The sequence below is a fragment of the Python bivittatus genome, unplaced genomic scaffold (genome assembly GCF_059951505.1).
Source record: "Python bivittatus isolate LINGU-HERP-01145 unplaced genomic scaffold, Pbiv_v1 ctg000340_np1212, whole genome shotgun sequence".
NCBI lineage: Eukaryota > Metazoa > Chordata > Lepidosauria > Squamata > Pythonidae > Python > Python bivittatus.
In genome coordinates, this window is record NW_028277056.1 from 25,603,236 (window position 1) to 25,627,163 (window position 23,928).

Below are 23,928 nucleotides of genomic sequence, written 5' to 3' on the forward strand. Positions count from 1 at the left end.
AAAGCTGGGTGCTTTGTACATTAAATACTTAATAATAATTACCATCCAGAGGTCTTTTCCTCTGTTATATAGATATATGCAGATATACTGGATGATTTGTCACTGATTTGGCTTTGTCTCTACCACTGCTACCATACAATACAAAGGGAAGATTATAATACATCATTCAAAAATCTGCTAAGAAAGGTGTCAACATTTTGGGCCTGAGATATGTGCAAGAATGCTTCTTCCTGCACCATCTTGCCCATGCTGAGATTTTCAGAGCCTGTCTTTTTCTGAATACTGTCCTGAGGAGCACTGCGCATTGGCATCTGTGGTGATACCTACATTTTAGAATGCCCTTCTGAGCAGATAAGATGTCCACTCCATGTTCTCTTTAGTATCAGATTAAAATCTTTTTGCTCACTTGGTTTAAAACTAATGTTGAAAATCTGAAATTAAATTGATTTTAGTTATTCTTTTATTTGCTGTTTCTTATGTTTCTCTTTATTTCTACTGGTTCAAAATTTTTTGAAATTTTTAAAATTTTGTGAAGGTGTATGTAAAAGTGCAGTCTAGGAAAAAAAAGTAAAACAAATACAAAAACTTATTTGTATTTTATTTATTAATTAGATGTATATCCTGACTTCCTTCTAATGAGCTCACTTTACCTTAATAACAACTTGTCGTATATTGGGCTGAGGGATGGTGGCTGACCTCAGATGAGCTTCATAATTAAACAGCCATAGTCTGTCTCCTGGAGTCTTAGGTGCTCCATCATTGAGGTTTTCAAGCAAATCTGGGAAGCCATTTCTCTGGAATGGTGTGAAGATTCCTGCTCTGGGCAGTGGGCTCGTTTAGAAGACTTCTGAAGATGCCTTCCAACTCTACCCTCTCCAGTCCCAGTCTAACATACTAATCGCCATATCACATGGCACATGTAGTAAATCACCTACATTCCTTGGGTAAAATGAAGGGAAAACTTGTTCAGAATTAGAGGACCTGAATATTAATACATATTATTAAATAGCTTCTATAGTTCAGAGATCACTAATTTGTAGATGCTTAACCAGCATCTACCATCTGTTCAGTTCAGATGAACTGGACCCTAATCCCCAATCATCATGTTTAGATAGCTCATGTGCTTCTCTTCCTCAGGCACCATACAGATTAATAATATCCCAATAGGGAGATTTATCATCTTCATAACTTATCTCTTGGAGATATCATTATGTAAAACGCCAATGAATTCCGTGAATTATATGGAGGATACTCTCTTCTTGCCACCAAATTACCACTCACAAGGACTTGGGGGAGAAAATTCATTACATAACAAATCAAACATTGATTTTTTTAATTAGATTTACTTAGTGATATGGCCAGCACATGATATACTATAATGTTATTTCATTATAATATATAATGCTCTTGGATTTTGCAGTATCTGTGAAAGCACAGGTGCTGTTTTCATACAAGTGTAACATTTATATCAATTCTAATCAATGGCTTCTCTGAAAGTTGCTGTTGGATCCCTATTTTTTTACCTTGTTTAATGCTTGAATTGTAGCAAGGACATTGACTGTTTACAAAGTTGTGCTCTGTAAAGTCACTGAAGGAGAATTTTTTTTTTTTTTTTTACTGACACTGCAGCTCCACATGATTATTGAAGTCATTTTAATTATACTTGGACAAAAACAGTCATGCCGATATGTAAACTTGTTTTTATACTGAGTGAAACCATCTTTTGGTTCAGTGTACAGGGCCTCCTCTGATGGGTGGTGATTTTTCTAGTTCTCAGGAAATATTAAAGAGAGAACTTTGGGAGTACTTCTTGGGGACACACATGAGATCACTGGGAACACATACGGTCTATATACCATTCAACCCTTATATACATACATAGTCACATTTTGTACCAGCTGAAACTTCCAAATTCTTCAAAGATGATCTAGTGTTATTTGCATTATAGTCTAATCTGGGTTTTGAGAATCACAACTTCTCTTAGGTATCACATAGTCATAGCACCTTTTAAAGAGGATGGTAGCATGATACAAAATTATGTTTATGAATGAACATAATGAATGGATTCAAATTCTGTAAGTTGAAGGTTCAGTTTTGTAGCTTAACCGACAATTCCAGACAGTCCAACATTTCTGAATAAGCAATAATACTACAGAAACTGTATTCATGCTAATACTGAGAACTTAATACATAAATTAAATTCAAGTATGTGAATATATCCAAACCTTCGGAATTCTTGATTAGCCTGGGGATGCCCAAATGAATATAACAATTAATATTTAAGTATTCATTCTCAGAAAGGCAATAGACTAGAAAATACAAATTGACGTAAAAATCCACAAAACATTTTTTCTGACAATACTTTGCAATGGGAAGCTATAAAGACGCTGCCCTCAGTTATGCATGGAAGAGATGATCCATTGTTAACAAGGTGAATCAATCAGCTACATGCGATTTATTAGAATAGGGTGAACATATTGTTTGGAATTGAGATTCATCCCTATCAGCCTACTGATAATGGGAACAGGTCCCAGCTGAAGGAGGCTTATTCTGCAGTTGGTCATAAGGCATATATCACTGTAAGAATCATAAGAGCATTGAATCAGGAAACTACTGAGTAGGAGTTTTGTTCGTCACAGCTCAGTTTCTGTCCTGTCATTATGTGATGGATAGCAAGGGATAGCTCTTGAAGCAGATTTCTGTCTGCTAAAAAGCGTACCTGTGACTACTAATTTAGCATGCTGATTTCTGCCTGTGGGTGCATCAGAAATAAGACATAGTTCTGCATGGCTACACAACTGATATGATCACAACTGATCTGTGACAGAGTTCTGTTTTACATCATGGGGAAAATGAAAGCTACATGTTTTAAAAAAGGGGAAGTGGGAGTGGGTAACTGTCGTACTGCCACAATTTGCATGGAGTTAGGAACAGTGCCATGCTTTGTCTTCAATTGTCATCCCAGTCTTAGTTAATCCAACCTCCCCAGAATGTGCAAGGTAGCCTAGATTAAAAATTTTTAAAATCAGGCACAATAAATTTTAAAAGCATAAGAAGTACAGCCATTTCTAGCTGTTATGAACTCAACAGAATATCTTCCAGACTTCACAGTACATATATAGAATTTCAAAACCTTTTTAAAGTAAATGAGCTTTGCACAGGGATCTAAAAACAGAACTCCTTATCAGGTTGAGGAGTCATGGTTGTGAATCAATCACTCACAATAATCCAGTTTTCCTCCATACTGTATCTTGAGTGTATGATATGAAAAGGACTATGATGGTTTAGGATTCTTTCACTCTGGATCTGTAACTGTAGAAGATCCAATTGTTTTCTTACTTGAATACAGCAGAGCAGAGCAGAGCAGAGCAGAGCAGAGCACAGCACAGCACAGCACAGCAAGCATTTTATTTCTAGCACAAAACAAATACTTCATTTGGCTTCATTTCCTCATCTCTAATTAGCCTCTGCCACCACCTTACAACTTTCCTACTTCAAAACACCTTTGCCCAGAACATGTTTGAGTCTGTGCCTGGACAAAACATGTATATTTCAGTCCAGACAAAGACCACCAAACCTGGCTGTTTTGTGCAAGGAACAATATGTGTATGGAGCTTTCTATACACCTTATCGGATTCTCTCCTCTCTAAAGCAAGTTTGTCTGCACTGGCACCTAAATTACAAGGACTTTTGAAACATGGCAGCCCAAGAACATCTGCAACTGTATGATATCTGTGCATGGTCTGTGCTTTATCACTACCATGAACACTGACAGTGCAAATAAGGTGACAACTTCAAGCTTCATCTCCTGGTGTATTTTGTTATAAAAGAACTGGCTTTTGGAGAATAGGTTAAATTAAATTTTCAGGGTAACCAAAAAAAGACCAACATGGTTTCAATTTACTGGAATGTCTACAACATGGATAACATCCTTTTTCAGATCAGAGTGAACTTGAATGGCAAATTGTATCTGAGAATAATTTTAGCACATACAGATCAAATATAAACGTGTATGAATAGTTCTGAGGACTACTTGAAGTATGTAAAGTTTATATCCTACTGTACTGAAGCACTTAACCGATATTCCCTCAGTTCCCTATCATGACAGTTATAGTGCCCTACCAATTTCTAACTGAATGTAAAAACCAGTTCTGTTGGAAAGACTTCTCCAGAGGGTGTTTTAATTACTGTATTGAAATTACTAATGCAAAAAATCAAAGCAAAAAACAAAAACCAATACCCTGTGATGCCATATTTCTTCACAACTTATCTAAGAAGTCTCCTTCAAGTCAAACTGGACTCCTGGTAACATGAAAAAACAATAGTTTTATTAACATCATAAAAATGGTTTGCTATTGTCTTTTTCTGGACATCTTTTTGACTCCCGAGTATGGTCTACTGTTCCTTGAAGCTTTCCATCAAAGTACTAATCAGGCCCAGCCCTGCTTAGCTTCACTCACAGGCTTCCATCTGCTGACAACTGTGAAACAATTCAAATTACTATTACAGCAGCATGGCACCTTGGATAAGTGGAGGGGGGATATATAAGGAGGAATGCAAATATGTATTTATTTTAATGTTGACTTTTTTTAAAAAAAACCACAAACTGATTAAATAATAAAGTACCTTCCCTAATCTGGAAGAAAAAATATCAAAAATAAATTATGATCCAGTAACTAAAAAAGAATGCATATTTTTTGAGACAACACTAAGAAATACATAGCATATATACTGATTTTATCCAGTCTGGTGTAGCTTTCACCTGATTAGATCCTGGGGAGGGCTTTTCCCCCCCCAATTTCCCTTAGCTCTCCTTCACCGACATTCTAGCATGTAGAATCATTAGTAATTCTGACTGAACAAAATTGCATAAACTAAGGGAAAGCCTGGTTATATTTTGGTTTTATTTCAAGGAGTAGAGTTGCCAGTTTGGAAACTAGAGGCAGCAAGATTCGATGTTACTGATAGGGATAAAGAAAAATGTCATGTTTGGGGAATGAGAACAGTCAGAATGTTCTGAGTTTTTTCACCATCAAGACAGTGATTTGTTACACTGCTTTGTATCACCAGTTCCCACTGTTCCACATCAGATTATATAAACTGCAAAGATATAAAACATACCAATATTTTTATGCAGAAATTGTGATCCTGCAACATTGATTGAACGCTTGTACAATGGACTTAGTCAGTTTTGGATAAGTTACCATTTCTCAAACATAGCTCCCATCAATAAAATAAAAATTATAGAAATTCATTTAAGTTTCAAAATCGCTAAAAAGAACTGTATATTTTAATGTCTCATATAAACGGTGAGCTTCCTGGGAAATATTTCAGTAGAACGTATTCACTTCAATAGATTTTATATTTTGCATTCTGTGTTTGTGCATGTAAGTTGGAGAGATGAATGCAATAATATGTTGGCTGATAAAGTAGTCTCTGATCCTAGCTTGCCCAGAATAGCATTTAACATGCTTGGGGTAAAACTGATTGTGCTTGTAGCCAAAATGTACTACATGGGGATGCTGCATTTGATAGGAATCCGACTAAGGCTGGTACCTTATCTACATCTTCTTCATACCACTACAGAACACTGTGTGAAAGCTTTGTGGTAGTATAAGTCATGACAGATGGTAGTCAATAGATTCTGAAGCCACCTGGGGATATCCATGGCATATGGAAGATTGTGACTTGGAATGTGAGAAGAGTTAATGATATAGAATATAAATAAAACAAATGAAAGGAAAATAGATCTGTTGTGTGTCTATAAAAATAAGAAAAAGGGAAAGAATATAATAGATTGGAAGGAGGTGATCAGATCTTGTGGAATTGATGAATACATGCAGGGAATAAAGTTGTAAGATTAATTATGAGTGAAAAGACTAAAATGCATGTCAGAAGGTATGTCTTGGAGCCATCTATCTTACTGTGAGTGCATATAAAAGTTGGAATTCATAAGTTAGTAATAGTTGCATATTATCTTACATTAAATGGGGATCATGGAAGAGCCAGATATAGTTTTGAGAAAAACTGTGCAACATTTTGAATGAATGTGATCAGGAAAAAAAAAACTTACTCTGCTAGATATTAAATGTGGAAATCAGATAAGAGAGTACAGTAAAAGTGACTGAGTATTTAAAGACCCAAGAATGAATGGGAATGTTGAGTATGACTATCTGCTTAGAAGATCTGTTTGATTTGATTAAGTATAAATCTATTCATATGTACACATGGCAAATTAATGAACATTAATATAGCTATATAGTGTAGGTATAAAGAATGTAGTCAAAGAGAGCATAGAATAGTGATGATTAAAAATGGCACAGAACATGCATAGTGATTTGGATAAACATTTTTTGATGGAGGCTTCAAACATGAGGTTTTGAAGCTGGAGGTTTCAAACACGAAGCCTCCAGCAGACTAATTAAGAATACAAAAATATGAAATGATTTGGGATGCAATGAAGTGAGGGAATGCTGGAAGGAGAATTTGAGCTTTTGGGAATGACAATAACGTGTTGATGAGTGGTATTGAAATGAATGCTATAAATGTTAGTGTTCAAGAAAAAAATAATTAAAAATGATATCACAAATACTGTAAGAATGCTGAAAAAATTGGAAGGCTGCGGGCATAGATGGTGTCACTAGAGAAATGTTAAAATATGGATGTGGTTTGTTTATGAAGTTGCTGTGCTTCTTATGTACATAAAGGCTGTCTTTGTGCCTGGCTACTGGAAGAATACTGCTATACTTGTTCTACACCAAGGGAAATTTTGCAAAAGTGAGTGCAGCCACTATAGAAGCATTATTTTGTTAAGTGTGTCTTTAAAGGTTTTTGGCAGAATTCTGATTGGAAGGGTATGAAAAGAGACAATAAAAATATTTCTAGATGTATGAATGCATGTTTGCTGATATTATGATTTAGAGAAAACCTATGAGAAAGAGAATAGCCTGGAATTATGGAGTTTTACCAAGTGTATGGAACTGAATGTTGGTTATGAGTGCAGTAAAGTGGTATATGATGAAAGTAAAGGATGTGTGAAAATAAACTGAATACTTAGAGAATGGTTCAACACTGAGCAGGAGTAAGACAAGGATGCGTGATGTTCCCTCAGTTGTTCAATGGATGAATGGATAAATGTATTGGGTATACTTGTGGTGATGATGCAGACATGTTGGTTGGAATACATGTAGTTTTGTATGCATATGATGCTGTGTTGTTTACTGGGGTTGGACATTAAAGAACTCAAGTTGTGGTATGCAGCAGACCCTCCTCCATTTTTTTCCAAACAAAGATTATGTGTGGTAGGCTGGGCTAAAAGAGAGTGACAGGCTTAAGTCACCCAGTTAGCTTTAATGGCTGAGAGTGTACTTGAATCTGGGTCTTCTCAGTCCTAGGAACATCTTACACGCTACACCAAATTGGCCAACATGGCCAAGATTTACATATTTGTAAACAGGCTGTTCTAAAATCAAAGTGTTGATGGCAAGAGTGTATCCCTCTTGGTCCTATTAAACCATTTGGTGGTTTTTGATGCCATCAACTATGGTATCTTCTTGGACTGTCTGCAAGGGTTGGGAGTTGGGGACACTATGTTCCTGTGGTTCCACTTTTACTTCAGCGGATAATTCTAGTCATTGGGTGTCAGTGCTTGAATTGTTGGCTGCTCCAGTATGGGCTACCAGATAGTTCTGTTTTTTTCCTTGCTATTTAATATATATTTGAAGCTGCTGGATGAGACGATTGTTTGTTGATTTGGGATGAGATATCAGCAGTATGCCAACCACACTCAGCTGTATGTAGACACCTCATGTTGAACCAGGGACACTGTGAAAACCTTTAACCAGTGCCTGGAGGCTGTTAAGATCCACTGGAATGTTGCAGCACAAACTTTGTCCCGTTGGTACATGCCTCGCAACATTGCTCATATCTCCATAAGGGGCAGAGCTTGCTTTTCAACATCACAATGCTCATTTTGTTATCTGATTAAACTACTGGATGTCACAGACACCTCTGAAAAAATGTATGACACAATATACATTTTTTTTAAAAAAATCTCCAGATAAACAATTTAAATATAAATATTATTTAAATAAACAATTTAAATGGTGGCTCCATTGTTAACATCTGCTGTCCTCTCTTAGACTTTGTGATTTTAAAAAAATACATATTTTTTATATGTTAACTGTTTTATAGTCTTGAACACCACCCAGGGTCACTTTTTGGTGAGATGGGCAGCCATGTAAATTTGATGAATAAACAAACAAACAAATAAATGTTCATAAATAAATAAATAAAATATCAAAGGCCTATCAAAGAGAGATAAACATGGTGCTAGCTTGATTTCTTTGCCAGGGGGATCCACAACACTAGAACCACCACTGAGAAGGGCCTATCCTTTCTTTTATCAAGCATCCCTCAAATGCTAGAGAGATCAAAAGCAGGGCTTTTTCCCAGAGATTCAGCCACTCAGCCAGGCTCAAACGGAGGATGCGGCTTTCAACCGTCTGGTTCCAAGACTGATAAGCTTTCATAAATCATCATGAGCACAGAATTCTGCTCAGAAATAAAAGGCTGGGAGGAGGAGAAGGAGGAGAAGGAGGGAGGGAGGAAGAGATGATAATGTGGCAGAATGTGTAGGTAATGTGGCAGAGGACTTAGAATGCAATATAGAAAAGCAGCACAAAGGAGAGGGGGAAGAAAAAAGGGGAACAAAGGCATAGAATGAGAAAATAAAGTGGATAAAACATTTGACTGCAAATGTGCAGTTCCTCTTAGAACAAATTAACTTGGTCTAATTCCTCCCCCTTTTAATTTCATGAGCTTGCCTTAAAATTACAAGAATGTAACAGCATAACATCAGCTCTCTGATTTATTAATTCTATGCTACCCTACAAATCCTCCAAACAAAAGCATCAGTGTTTCCTCCAGAGGAACACATGAAGGGATTTATTCATGTTGGAGGTGGGGAGAGAAGCACCAGATACCAGAAGAGCCATCCCTGACTCCCTCCTTGTTCCAAATTACCTTTGCGCATATTGGGCAGCGAGGTGGGGGTGGGGGAAAGAATGAGGGAACAGAGTTGGGGGTGACATGATGTGACAAAAAAAAAAAAAAAAAGAAGGAAAAATGACATCAACTGTAGTTGAGGAAGCCAATCCAAGGTGCAAAGCGAGGATGTGAGCACTTTAGCCTTATCTTAATCTTGCTCCCAGTCAAAATCCAATCTTGATAAAAATAGTTTCTGCACCCTTTTGCTTCTCCTTCAACTTTTTCTGAGGCCATTTGAACCTCTTTATAATCTGAACAACACATCCCCCAGGTTTGTAGCCCATGGTGCAATTAATACCCCCACCCCCCCCATGGTTGCTAAAAGTACAGTTCCAACATTGCTCAACAGCTAGGTTCATTCATTGCATTAAACTTTAACGTGTTTTGCTTGTTTAGTATTATATAGACCTTATGGTCTACCACTATGGTTCAGCATTATGTGCAAAACAGACCATTATGGCAGGCTCAAGAAATCAGAGTTTAAAAAATGCTGGTTTAGCATCAGGTGTGAATATAGTCTATGACTGAATTAATATGACACACTGAAGCACAAAGCAGACCGCCATTTTAACCTATGAGGCAGTGCAAATTTATGTATACCGCTATACCGCTAGCATGCCATCTGAATTCAGAAAACTGGGTTGGGTAAACCATGCTTCAATTAAACATAGATAAGCTTGTTGTGCATTGTACTGTGCTTATAAATCAATGCCATGAGAGATTACTTTCCCTGCTCCTAACATTCATCAATAGCAAAAGCACAAAGGAACCACTGTTATGAAACCAGACCACATAGGCAGACACTAGCACATCATTACAACCTAGTAAGCTACTATGGGGCTTGGAAGATGTGAAGCCCTTCAAATATTACATCTCTTACATGATTTTGTCTCCATTGTTTTTGTTCTGTAAACAAAAACAGTCCTAAAATGGGGAAAATGCAAGCTGCTTAACTCCTTCCTTATTTTCCATTTTAGCATTCCTTATCACGTGATTCTTCTTTTACAAGAAAAATCATAGTTTCTACCATTTCCTACAGAGAGGGAGACAAAGAATTGGGAATGGAAACATGATCTCATCTCACCTTGAGGACAGCAGCTTCCTGAACATCCCTCCTTTTTTTCTAGAAAGAAAAGAAAATCTTGCTTTGGTTGTATCCAGATTAGATTATAGTAACATATTTTACAAGAGGCTGCGTCTGAAGAGTTCTCAGAAATGATAATTAAGTAGTAATCAAAGTGTGACTGCAGAAAACATATGCTAATTCTAACGTAACTTCAGTAGCTCCCATGAGGTTAGGGAGTTCAATTCATAATGTTGCCATTGCATTTTAAAGCCATTATTAGGTTGAGTTTGTGGTATCTAAAAGCACATTTCTATTCATATGTGCCGATGTAACAGGAGTCCTCAACCCTTTTGAGCAGATTTGGAATTTTGAGAAATGTTCTGGTAGAACTCTGAGACTTGGGCTGTAAATGTTCTGATGACCTCTAGATGATGGTAGGAAAGAGACTCAGAAAATCAAAATCTTTGCTGCCATGTAGTGGTCATCTAGATGTTTGCAGCCCAGATCTGAGAGTTCTGGCTACTATAATTGGCATCCTTCTCTAATTTCTTTGCAACTCCCAAACTCATCCACCCCTTTCTTAAAATCTGTTAGAAACAGACCACCGATTCTCTGAGTGCCAGAAAACGAAGGAATTTCCTAGCTAATTGACTTCTGGCTTGAAGCAGCCAGCAATTGTGAAGTCTCATCCCAGGAATATTGCCAGGCTGAAGGAGTCAGTAGTTGGGACAGCTTCCAAGAGTCTCAGGGGAGGGCATCCCAAACAGCAATCAGGAGTCAAAGTCTTTTCTACCTTGTGCTCTGGGAATAAATGAAAAAAAGCATCTTAAGCAAGACAGGGATATTCATAAACAGAACAAAAATAAGTCTTTAAATTAAGCAAAATCTCAGACATTTGAAAACACAGACCAGGACAAGTTGAAAATCAATATTGTTGCACATGCTGTGCACTGACTCGAGGGACTCTCTCATAATGTAGTAAATGACTTCATCTTCCTCTCCTTTCTAGTTAGTGGCCTCAGGGCTGGTTGGCTTTTTTAAGCAGCAGGTTCACTACTGTTAATCATATTAGCTAGGGTTTTACAGCTGCCAAGCTCTTTTTAATTAATATGAAAAAAGGCTATCATTTGAAGGCCCAGGATGCAACAGCCAAAACCTCAAAGAAAAGGCAATAAAGGAATGAAATGATAAGGACAAAATGTGGCTGAGCAAATCAGGAGTTACTTAAGGCATGGATGAGAAAATGTATCTGTCTATCCTGGTCTGAATCTATCATGCAGTGGCTGTAACTCAGTAGAAGAAGATCCCAAGTTCAATCCTTGGTATGTCCTTGCAGGATTTGGAAAGAACATTCCCTGAAAACCTAGAGAACCACAGCCCATTAGTGTAGGCCACAACTGGAATATTGAGAGCAACTTATAAAGACTTTCATAAAATAGTTGTCATGGTAGGCATAGCTAGTGACAAACCCCTCATTTGATAGTAACTGGGATGCAGTTACTTCCTACCATCCTCCTTGCATTTCAGAATTAGGCTACCAGATCTAGGTTGAAAAAATTCATTTGGGGTTGATGGGAGTCAAGTAAGACTGTTCTGTATTCTTTGGTACCCTGTAGTGGCCATCTGGCTGTCTGCAGCCCAGATCTGGTAGTCCTTGTTTAATCATAACATATTTTACCATGAATATGACCTGCCCCGCATGTAGCAACTGGATTTTGTTTAAGCCAAAGAATCATGGCTTCTGAGACATTAATCTGATTGTCAATGCTTTTGTGTGTCATGTGAATTCAGGACACATGCTGCTTCCAGCTCTCACAAAATACACAATGTATCAATGGATTTTAATATGTCAATTTAGTATTAAATTGGAAGTATCATTATTCTTTTCAGTGACATACTTTACTATTGCCATAACATGAATGGGTGATTTGGAAGCCAAGTTGTATAGAACTTGGGACAGGAACTGTGAAATGGCACATTCACTATTTAACCATTGTAGAATGAGCCATGATGTGTATATGAGCCTTCACATAGTCATATTCTTCCATCCCAAAATTGTTCATCCGGGTTGATGCAGATCACATGCAGTAACATCCACATGGAATTCATGCAATGACATCTGAGCAGAGAGAAAAAGTCCTCTCTAATGGCTATAGCACAGACATAACAAAGAAGCCCACCATTTGCTTGGCTTATGGAAATGGTCACTTCCCCATGGAAACCCATATGAGAAAGGAGATCCCATACATGGCAAGTGCCACGAAATGAATTAAATGGTTAGACAATATGGACGTTCAACATGAGTAGGCAAAACATATACCTACCCAAAAAAAAAAGGGGGCAGAAATAAGCTGACTCTCGACTTCAGAAACAGTATTAGCCCTATCTACCCACCTTCCCAAAATGCACTGGATACAGTGAAAGCCTAAAGGTTTCGTTCATACTGTTTCCTTAGTATGTATTATCCAGAAACAGAGAAACTCTTCTCTGTTTCTGGACAGTACCCAGAATTGAAATTCAGAGTGCTGGGCCCTTAGGGTAAAGACCCTACGTTTTTGTTATGTTACTCTGTAAAATGGTATGTATATTGTTGATACTAGTGTCCCACATGAGACTCTGTAGTAATAATCATCATCTCTGTACACATTTACAAATAGTCACCACTAGGGTGTATTAGGGCTCACTGTTAAGTCATTTCTGCAGTAGCACTGAAATGCATCCATGCAAATAAAGCCTGTGATTGTTACAGTGCCTAACAAAATGGGCTTTTTTTTTTTTTTTTACTTTCTGTAATTGGTGTCTCTCCAAGCTCAGTAGCCAGCTCATGCAGCAAGTGTTTAAATGTTATAGATGTGAATATTTTTTTATTTCCATTATAATGCTCCATTGCACATAGAATCAGAATGCCTGTGAAAAGACCTGAATATGTTAAAATAGCAATGCAAAAAACTATAGCTGGTCTTTATATTCTAGTGTGCTTCATGAAATAATATCTCAAATGAGCTTTGCAGGTAATTTTTAAAAAATCAGCACTGGCAATGCAAATTATATCCTCAGCAGACAAATCTACTCTATCCAAATATTTGTGCTTTCAAATTACAGGAAACCTGTGTCTTTTGGAGATGAATGGGTACAGCTTTCATAAATAAGTTTGGTTACTATGCAAAAATGACAATTGGCCACAAAAATTGGTTAAATTTTTATTACTTTCACAATCAGCAATTTCTATTTCCATTCAGTGTCATCAGCAGATTTCCTTCTCTGAATAATTTTTAATTTCATGATGCTTATTTTTCAAATTATTTGTTTATTTACTTGTCAAATTTATATAGATGCCCATCTCACCACCAAATGATTTTGGGCGGTGTACAGTAAAGCTAAAAAAAATTAATATTTACAAAACAATTATTAATATTATTAAAAGCTTTAAAATTATAAAAAAACAAAGCTAAAATAAAAAATAAATATTGGGTGAAGAGCGGGTATTAATACTATTGACTGAAACTTACAATTTTATGTTACAAATAATCAACCGCTTTCAGTTCTGCCAGGAAAGTTTCTATGGTTTTTTTTTTCTATATAATCATTTAAACTAGTAGTTGTTTGATAAAATATAGAATCTTGTAAATTACTATAATGGACCAATCCAGCAACCTACCTTGCTCCACTCCTTATTGGTACATACTTATCATTCATGTCATATACCTGAGTCTCTTTAAACTTTACAAATGCAATAAGACTTCATTGAAACTGTGGGTACTGCAAAGTAAGTAACTGAATATGTGTGCTATTCTCTATGGAATTCGGGAAGGAGGTACAATTTATAAGAACTACTAGCTAGAAAAGACCCACTGGGTGTGATAGGCTGGAAAAGGGGAAAAAAACACAGCTTTGTAGCCTGTTTCCCATGCCATTCACTTCCATCTTCTCACTATTTCTAAGCTGGCCTGGTCATTTTTTGTTTTTGTTTTGTTTTATTCCACTGATGAAATTAACATAAATGGGAGCCACTGTGTTATGGTGGCTGAACAAACCTGTATTTGTTTGACTCTAATTCAGGAATCAACAGCCTTTTCAGGAAGTGGGCTGCATAAGATAGCAAATAGCAGCAAAAAAATACAAATGACTATCACTTTAAAATATTAGCAAATAATAATATAAAGATATGGTGAAATTAAAAATATTAAAAACTATATATGTATGTGCACACACATGCACACATGGAAACTTGAGTTCTTCTAGTCTTAGGCATGGAAGCCAGTGGATGACTTTAAGCCAGTCACTCTCTCTCAGTCATAGGAATAAGGTAATGGTACATCACTTCCAAAAATGTTGTCGAGAAAACTGCATGGAGTTGTCCATGTAGTTGCCAAGAATTAAGGCTGAGTCAAAGGCACAAATATAATAACAAAGAGCCCAAATCATATCAGAACACAGAAATCTTGTGAGATTTATTTGGTGAGATTTTGGTTAGTGAATGCCATCTGGTGGTGTCATGGGTCCCAAAGCTTCCATGGATTAGATACTGTATTGTTCATCCCAACCGCTTTTAATTTATCCTTATCTTGCAAAGTTGCTTTGAGGATAAAGTGGGAGGTGGATCATCTATACTGCTCCAAGTATTTGGGGAGACAAAAAAAAATGTAATTAAAAAATCATTGCTAGAAGTGAGATCATTGCTAGAAGCAGCAGGGGGAATAGGGTCAAGATGACAAAGCTATCCCAGTTTGAAGTTTCTAAATCAGGTGGCCTATGGCTGATTTGGGATTAGATTCTTCTTGAGTAACTGGGACACTATCATCCCCATACCATACTCTCTAGAACAGCCGTTCCCAGCCTGATGTTCTCTAGTTGTGTTGAGTTACATCTTCAGAATTCCTAGTGAACATAAATGAAGACTGGGGTTGTGAGAGTTGAAATTTAAAATATCTGGAAGGCACCCACTGGTGGACATTTCTGTGCTCTGAATCACTATCCCAGTAGTGGCTGCCAAAAAGGGACTGTTGTATCCCTATAATTTAGAGTGATTCAACAATCATCCTATTTAATGTTCTAATAAAATACTACTTATTATTCACATAACATTCATGTTTAATGTGGAACTGGATGTTGTTCTTCCTTTCTTTCAATTTTCCTTATGTGCAATGCAAAAGCTGCATGATTTAAAGTTGTGTCACATACTTTTTTTTTTCATAATGATTTGAAGGATCGCACTATTGCCATACTAGTTGGATATGTCCGCTCACAATGGAAACAATTGTTTTATTACATTCAATCCATATACATGATTGAGAAGAGCAGTTGGCACCCAAAGTAAGTTCCCAAATGCACTGGATATGTGAAGCCTACTTTAGAGCCACAGTAGACATGATAATATTTGAATGACTACAAAGAGCATATTTTTGTTTAATGTAAAATCAGTCATGGAAGGTTCAGAGCAATATTAGGACTGGAAGGGTGGAATATTTGAATTTTTCTCCTCTACCCTATTGCTATAGTCCTGATAAAACTTTGGCAGAAGCCTGCAAAACAAGTTTGGAAGTGTGGTGGGAGGAAATCAGCAGATAAATAGCCTCTCTAATCCCAAAAATATTCATCTCACCTGAGGCCTCTGTTCAGTTGTTTAAAAACATGTATTCTAAATTGCATTAATCTGACCATGACATTTAGTCCACTCCTTGTAACTTTTGCACTCTGTATCATTGGGAATCTGCTACATATCTATTCCACAAGATTTATTTAGGTAAGAAGCTGGATGGTTGACTGATTATTTATTTATTTGCTCTGGTATACAAGCTTTTCCAGTCTGAAGATTCTGAGTGGCTTATTGAAAAAACATGACAGAGTAAGATTAAAAATAGTAAGAAAAGAAAGATAAAAGGTTATGTGTAAGCAACTGACAACTACTTAAGCATTATTAATTTAGCTCCTTGATATTTATATAATAGGTTGTTATTGTAATTAAGCTGTTCTATGATGCAAAAATAAGAGTTCTTAAATTATTTTTGAGTTTAAAAAAATGAGGTCTCCTGGAAGGTCTAGATGGACAGCAGCAATAAGCCAGTATTTTGAGTGAAGCATTCCTTCAAAACTGCTTCATGAAATAATCCATCCTCTTACTTCTAAACAGAGTAAAGCAATGCAAGAGAACCCAGAAGCAAAGCACATAGGGAAGTCAAATCATGTCATTGCTGCACTTAATGAGGCAAGTAGTGTCACCTCAATGGTGTGGAGCACCTTGGACAGATGAAATAAAGCCGCCACCTAATAAAGGATAATAAGCAGGCAATGTTCCACCCACACTGAGCTATTCGTAGAATCCTAAACCCTCCTGATACTACAGTGGTGTTACTGAAGGAGTAGTGGGAAAAGGAACAAGATGAGGGCACGTTTTGGGTCTAGGGGATAATAGACTTTGGACCTGATAACAGTATATCTTAAAGAGAAATACTTTTCCTTCCATCAATGTCACTGTGCAAGTACCACAGAATTTACACTGGAAGTATTCCTCTGTGTCAGGGCAATGTTAGATATCACTTGAGCCATTTCACTCTTTCTCTATTCCCATCCTGTTCAGTTGTTTAAGGAAAATATGGGAGAAACTCTATCAGCAACCTATTTCTGTCTTGGATTCCAAAATATTTTTCAGATTTATTAAATCTGCACCCAGCATAAAAGAGTGCAATTGCCCAGTTTAGAGAGGGCTGATGCTGCTGAAGGCAAAGTCAAGATATAGTGAGCAATCTTATAATCACAGAATTCTATGGGCACTGATAGAAAACTATTGATGGAAATTCCATAGCTAATTTAGGAACAGAAGAGGCACTGCAGCAGGAATTAAAATTAATATTACTTACATAATGCGGCATGGTGACAGCCATAACAAGGTCAAATTCAGCTCACCAATGAGATTTACATTCAATGTAATCTTATAAATGTTTCTCACAAGAGTGAGAGTCCCACTTAAGTGGGATGTATTCCCTGAAGAACTGTGCTTAGGATGGAAGTCTAACAAATAATCTGAGTTATTCTAAATTTCTCAGGCAGTTTGGAGTGTCGCCAACGGTCAGGGTCAGGATTAGAATTTAGCAGGCTTTAGGCCCAACTGACCCCTGTTATGCCCCATTTTGGGGATTTCCAAAGGTTGTGGAAATTGAGCTTGGAAAGACAAACTTGGAGGCCTTCAGAGAAGCAGAAGGAAATCTAATACTGTAGTGGATTTCCCTTCCAAGACTGGATGTTTCTGTTTGAGCCTGGAGAACTCCAACATAGCCAGGATTGCCCCAAGACCTATAGAATTCTCGGTTACTGATTTTAGGCCAGTCATTATCTGTTTGGAAGATAAAAGTGTTAGCCATTGTACATCATCTGGAATGTCATAGAATACCAATGAGAGAAAATTTTAATTAATTAATTTAATTACAATATGTGTTTTCCAGTATGCTGATTATTTTGTTATCTCAATATGCTTTCTGAGCAGCTCAACCTGACTTCAATTTGTTTGTAGCAGGTCTACGAGTGACAAGGTCAACAGCCTAATATAAATCTCCAGCAATTCATGTTTGTGAATCATTCAGATGATCTGAATCTTCACACACATATTTAGCCTAGGATGATATGAAAAGGGAACCTGCTTTTTAAAAAAAATAAAATAAAACCCTTCCCAATTGAGCCATAGGAATAAATTTTCAGAAAAGCTTGAAAGCAATACAAGGATATGCACATCATCATGGTGCATTCCCAACAGGAGGCAATACATTACAAAGTTTTTGTACTCTTTCAGTTGACATCTTCAGTTATGTCTTTTAACATCAGCATGTGGAAATTAGAAAGTGAAGTTTCACATAGTGCGTACTTAAAGGTTATTACCTATTAACTTGGGCGGGTAAATCTCCTGCTAAAGTTATGGCTGCAACAATGGCTGGTTTAAACCTTTAGGCAGAAGGCCCTTTGTGGATTGCTTGAGTAATATTCTTCCTCACATAATGGGGAGGATGAAGGGGGAAATTGTTCCCAGGGGGATGTGGAGAAGAGAAGATAATGGAGCTTATATTTCATACTTGCTAGAGGTAGGTATACAAACACTAAAAAGAAATAACTCAAAATTCATCATTTTAAAGGCCAAACAAAACAAAACAGTGGAAAGTTCCTTGAAATGGAAGGGTGCAGGAAAGCAAGGAAGATATTTCTGGCATGCTACAGTGATGCCATATACCATCACAATACTAGCATAAACAACCTTATCCCCGTAGCAAAACAAGGCTGGAGCAAGGACTGCTATTTTTCAACAACTGTATTTAGTATTTCAGTGGTGGTAGAAATCTGCTATTCCCATGCCATAAAATTGTTCACTGAGGCAATGTCAACTGAGTAAATGAGTGATAACTAAACAGTGTCTTTACTCTATCCTTCTGGCAAAATTTCGAAGCACCTTGAAAGGACGTGGCATGTTTCTAAATGAAAAAACATCCATTTGTGAACAGCCACATGTACAAATAAAATTGGTCTCTAGAATCTCAACAAAGGTTAAAGTATAGAGAGAAATACATTTGCTTCTATACTGGACCAAAAAATCTCTGAATTATAAATGAAATCCATTCTGAATACTGAAAAGAGCCTGCTTTCTCATAAAACTCACTGGATAATTGCAGTTATTATGTCACTGTTGGGCAGAAATCCCTGAGAAATCTCCCACAAGAAATAAGGAAAACTAAAGGATATTGGATAAAAGCAAACTGTGTTTTTGTAAACTCTTATTTCCTTTAGTGGCACCTGAAGAAGAGATATTCTTAATGACTGAGCCCATTAAATATTTTAAAAACATCAGCAAGGAATGCAATTTAGAGGCTCCTCTAGTGAAGCTGCACTTCTCATGAAGATAATTAGTGATCATGCTGATGTTCAGAAATGGGGAAGTTACAATGGCAAATTTATAATAGATGGATGGATGGATGGATGGATGGATGGATGGATGGATGGGCATGTTCCAGATACTGTCACCCTAATCCTAACCCTAACCCTGGGCGTCAGTTAGAGCCTGTCTCCTGGTTGTATGGATGGTGGATTAAATTGTGCCCAGCTGCTATGTGTTTTTATTTTTGTTTTATATTATATATTTTGTGTTTTTGTTTTATTGTAAGCCGCCTAGTCACGTAAAAGTGAGATGGGTGGCTATAAAAATTGAGTTAAATTAATAAATTTAAGATCTTACCCTACCCCTAACACTTTACAAGTGAAACCAGATCATAAAGAATTTGCCAGTGTTGTCATGATACCTTGCTGTTTCTTGCCCTAATAACAAAAAGAATCCTAAGATAGTTGTGTTTTTTTTGGTGAGGACTCTATTACCTTCCACATCTCTTGAGCAATATTTGAAATGGCAAAAGCCAAGGAAACTCTAGGATTTTTTTAGGATAACTAAGTAGTCAATATGGTCATCATGTGCTCATGAATGACATACCCATGGATCCTTGTGTTGGATGCTTTTGTGAGAGGAAACGTTTTCCCCCAAATCTCTGAAGCCTGGAATACTGCTGCTTTAATATTAAATGTTCAGCCAAAGAAAGAAGAAAGAAAGTCTCACATATGGATTTCCATCTATATGCTATTACAATCATGCTGTATCAAATACATTTCAAGAAGGTGGAAGATTCAGGATTCAAAAGCTTCCAAGGTTTAGATGGACTTCGGAAAGGTGGGGATGATTCTGCATCTTCTTAGTTACTGGCAAAGCATCACAGGATCTGACCTTCAGAATAATGTGACATTTTCTGTGACAGGTGGACAATGATAAATTCTGAAAACTAATTCAGCGGAATTTATGGTAGATCAACCTTCAAAATCAGGAATTTTTTTTTTTTTTCAGTATTTAAAATTCTTGTTCCTGCCTACCACTGTTGGTGTCCATCCTGTCATTAATACATAACATGTTGCATGGCTAGTTGCTTTCCTTTGCTCCAGATATGACTGTATTTTTATTTCTGAAATACTTACTCTCAAAGCAAATTTAATTGGATTTACAGAGCAAGGATTGCTTAAAAGTGCAAATTATTCATTACTGCATATTAGTTTGTTGGTACTTGGTGCTAGCTCTGGCATAGCCTGCTTTAATTCATTATCAACAGACTTTCAAAACACACAATACTGATTATTAATTGTGGCATGTTTTCTTCCCCCTGTTGCCACTAGTCTTTTATTCAGTGTACAGTTAAGCACGCTTTAAGCAGTGCAATTGCCTATTTCTGCAAGACATGGATGATGATCATACAGTACTTGCTATCCTTTCAGCTTTAAGATTACATATAGTATTTAAGCAGAACAACCATTAAATAATGCACCCAGATACATATCCATTAGGAATGAACAGAGACCACCTAATCTGTTTCAGGGGTATGACACAGACATGAAGAAACATGACTTAGTCTGGAATGGGCTGTTCTGCCCAGTACTGGATGAAAGGTAGAAAAACAGCTCAATTCTCCCATAACATGGGGGGGGGGGGGATTATAGAGCTGTCATTTTTATTTTGTTTTTCAGCAAATTATAGGAAATTTGTAGTTAAGCTGAAGTTTTATGCAGTGATCAAGGATGCTTAACTTCACTGCAATGCAAGGTCCTCTGAACCACATAGAGTCTTCAACCTATTTACCTCTGTTAGTGACATGGGTACACTAGTACCTGTGCAGCCTCCTATTTAGTTAAAAGCTGGGACTTCAAAAGCAGGATGCTTTAATTAATAGCCATCTTGTGAATGAGGGTATTCCTCCCAGTTATGTTGGCACCTGTTTGAGTTCTCAAGACCTCCATCAACTTGCTTGTAATGACAGACAGGTATGCACTCCAGACATTAAAGATAAATTGTGCCATCTATAACATTTTCCTCTGGAGCTGAATTAGCACCTTCTCAGTGGCTGCTTGATACAGAGAGCACCACCAAGCAGGTAATGCACTTCTGCACTACAATTTATATTTGCAATGAGACCATCAAGAGAATCAATGTATATGAAATAATGATAGCACCATGCTAAATGGTGGGTTGTCCAATTCCAACAAGTGGCTTATGCAAGTAGAGTTGAAAATCATCATCTGATGGATCAGTGGCCATCAATCTAGGTCAGCTGTGTCTTGCAAACACTTTCAGTATGTGGGGATGGGGATGGGGGTGGGGGCAGGGGATAGAGATCCCGCAGACCTTTCAAAATCCTTCACCACATTTGTGCACAAAGAAATTGGTTATATGAGAAAAAGAAATTTCCCAACAACTTGTCCAGGCAGGAGTCTTCCTTAACAGTGACAATGCCACTGCTACTGAAAAAGCTCAGGGGGGACATTCCCTTCTGATACCTGACTTTCCAATTTAATTGAAGCCCAGAGAAAGGCTTGATGTTCAAACACATAGTGTTTATCTTCTTGGAAAGAAAAGTCTCTTTCATCAAATGGAGGAAGAACCAGTAAAGAAAACACTGGAGAACCTCTAGGTCAGCAATTGTACATTATATTTGGGCATGTTTGTGTGGGCATGAGTGGGGAGTGACTGCTCATGCTCTGCCTGCTGTGCCTTACTATCTTTCCCTGTCTCTTCTGCTAGCAATACAGACTATCGCAAACTGCTGGTACTCTACTGCCCTGTTTTCTCCCTCCGCTTGTGTGGTTTTTGCAATGAGAGAGATGCTGTAGTACTGCCATTTCAAAACGACCCCAGGCCATGCTGCTTCTCCTGTTCAGCCTCTCTACAATCAGTCTGGGAATACTGCCTGGATATGGGAATGGTATTGCCAACTACCACTATAGCCAGCTAGTTTCTGCAGAAAGACTGTCTCCTCTTTTATGCTGCTATGGCTCATGCACCCCCTCCCCCTTGCAGGGTCTATGCAGCTTTCAAGAAGAATCCCATTCTTCTGTCATCAAGTCTACCTCATTAGTATCAGCTACTTCAAGCTCAGATGGTATGGAGCTGTGAAGCTGCCCTCCTCTGCCAGTAGCAGCCCTGGAGCTGACCCTATCAAAGTGAATTCCTGTTACTACACTCCATATGTTGTGGTATGACTGCTACCCTGCTATGGTCTGACTCCTTTTCCTTACTTATTTCCTCTTGATTAATTAAATACTTTTAGCACTGTTAAATAATTATAATGGGAGGGATAAAAGAGGATTGAATTTATTTCTAAAATATTATGTTCCATTTGTTTATTTAAATTGATTGGCTGCCCAACCCCAATGGACTCTGGGTGGTGGAAGGGGGAAAAGATTGAACAATATGTTGTACAGGTTAGAAAGATGATTGTACCAAGGTGGTGAGATTATTATGACAGTATAGTAGATTTATGGTGCCATGGCAATATTGTTGCAACATAGATTTTCTACTACAACATAGACTCATATATAGGTAGAACATCCCTTTGAAAGAGGCCAAAACATAATCAGGATTTTGAGGTTCAAGGCTTAGTCAAAATCCTGTGCTAACTCAGTGGTTATTCCTGATTCTGATCTAGCTATAACATTACACTAATGGTAATGGCAGAAGTCAAGTCATATTGCTATTAATTATTGAATTCCATATGAATGGCTCCACATTCTTTCCTTCCGATTCCCAACTATGTTAGGGGGATAACATTTTGACTAATTCAAGAATCAACATAAGACAATACAAGGATTATTGATTCCTAGGAAAGCTTGATATTTCATTTTTAAACAAACTGATCTAAGCCAGGGTTTTTGACTAATAAATGGGTCAGAATACAGATATTCTTTAGTATTTTCTTTTCTCTGAACTTTGCAAAATTGTTCACGGTACCAAAATTATACAAAAATATGCATTTCACAAACAAATATAAAATTGCATGGAAAATGAATAGACATTTTCTGTATAAAAATGAAGGATTAATTAAGAAATTGGGCAAAACAATTATGAATTAACACATATGAAACTGAGAAAGACTGGAAATAGATTCATCTGTCCATTCCTATATAAAACCCTGAAAGGGAACACAGATTTTGCACATTAAGAGCATCTCCAATCTGGTGCCTCCCAAGTAAGTTGAAATTACAGCTACAAAAATTCCCTAGTGCAATCAGCCTCATCAGTTCAACCTTCAAAAAGGAGTCTAAGACCATGACTTAGAGCATAAAATTATGCCAGCTTCCATATCCAAGGTGATTCAGTGTGTGCTGGGACTCTTTTGAAATGATTGGTAGACTCTTTGTACCTGTTCTATCATCTCAGAAATCTTCATGACAAGGCACACAATGGGAAGAGAGAAAGATGTGTTTCATCATAGTAACCCACGAGACCAAAGCCATCTTGGCCAAAGCCTTAGCAAGATGAAGAAAGAAGTCCCAAACTCCAATAATTACTGCTAGAGGGATAAACCAAATGGCATTGCTGCCATGACATGAAAGGTAACTAAGTACAATATATGCTGAGAAACTAGCCAGAAATTGTGGATGGTTACCTAAGTGAAAGTGAAGAAAATAGGGCTAGGTAGAAAGAAGGACACAAAAGAAAGGCTTTGGGGATGGAAAATGAATCCAGTTACTTGGGTGATGGCACTCACAGGAGGTCTTGGCATAGCAGCATGTATTCCAAGATGAGGCTCCATTAGTCTTCTTTTCAACTAGTAAAATAAAATAGTGGGGGGAGGGGGGAGATCATGACCACAAAGATTTGCTGGAGAAAGAAATGTTCACCAGTACATGACACCGAGCAGCACTACATAAATTGGTTCAATCTGAGGGTTGCAATTGGCCTTCAAGAAGCATCCAAAACATAGGCAAGGCCAGGATCAAGACAGAGGTGAAACTCCGACCAAATCTAA

General features: G+C 37.3%; 1 protein-coding gene across 1 annotated transcript in view; it reads right to left on the bottom strand.

Annotated features, from left to right (window-relative positions):
• Nucleotides 1-23,928, bottom strand: part of LOC103050021 (galactosylgalactosylxylosylprotein 3-beta-glucuronosyltransferase 1-like) — a 51,114-nt gene that overhangs the window by 21,550 nt on the left and 5,636 nt on the right. The window contains exon 2 of the mRNA XM_088140747.1: nucleotides 10,133-10,171. The gene's annotated coding sequence lies outside the window, so the exon portion shown is untranslated. The remainder of the gene's footprint in view (nucleotides 1-10,132; nucleotides 10,172-23,928) is intronic.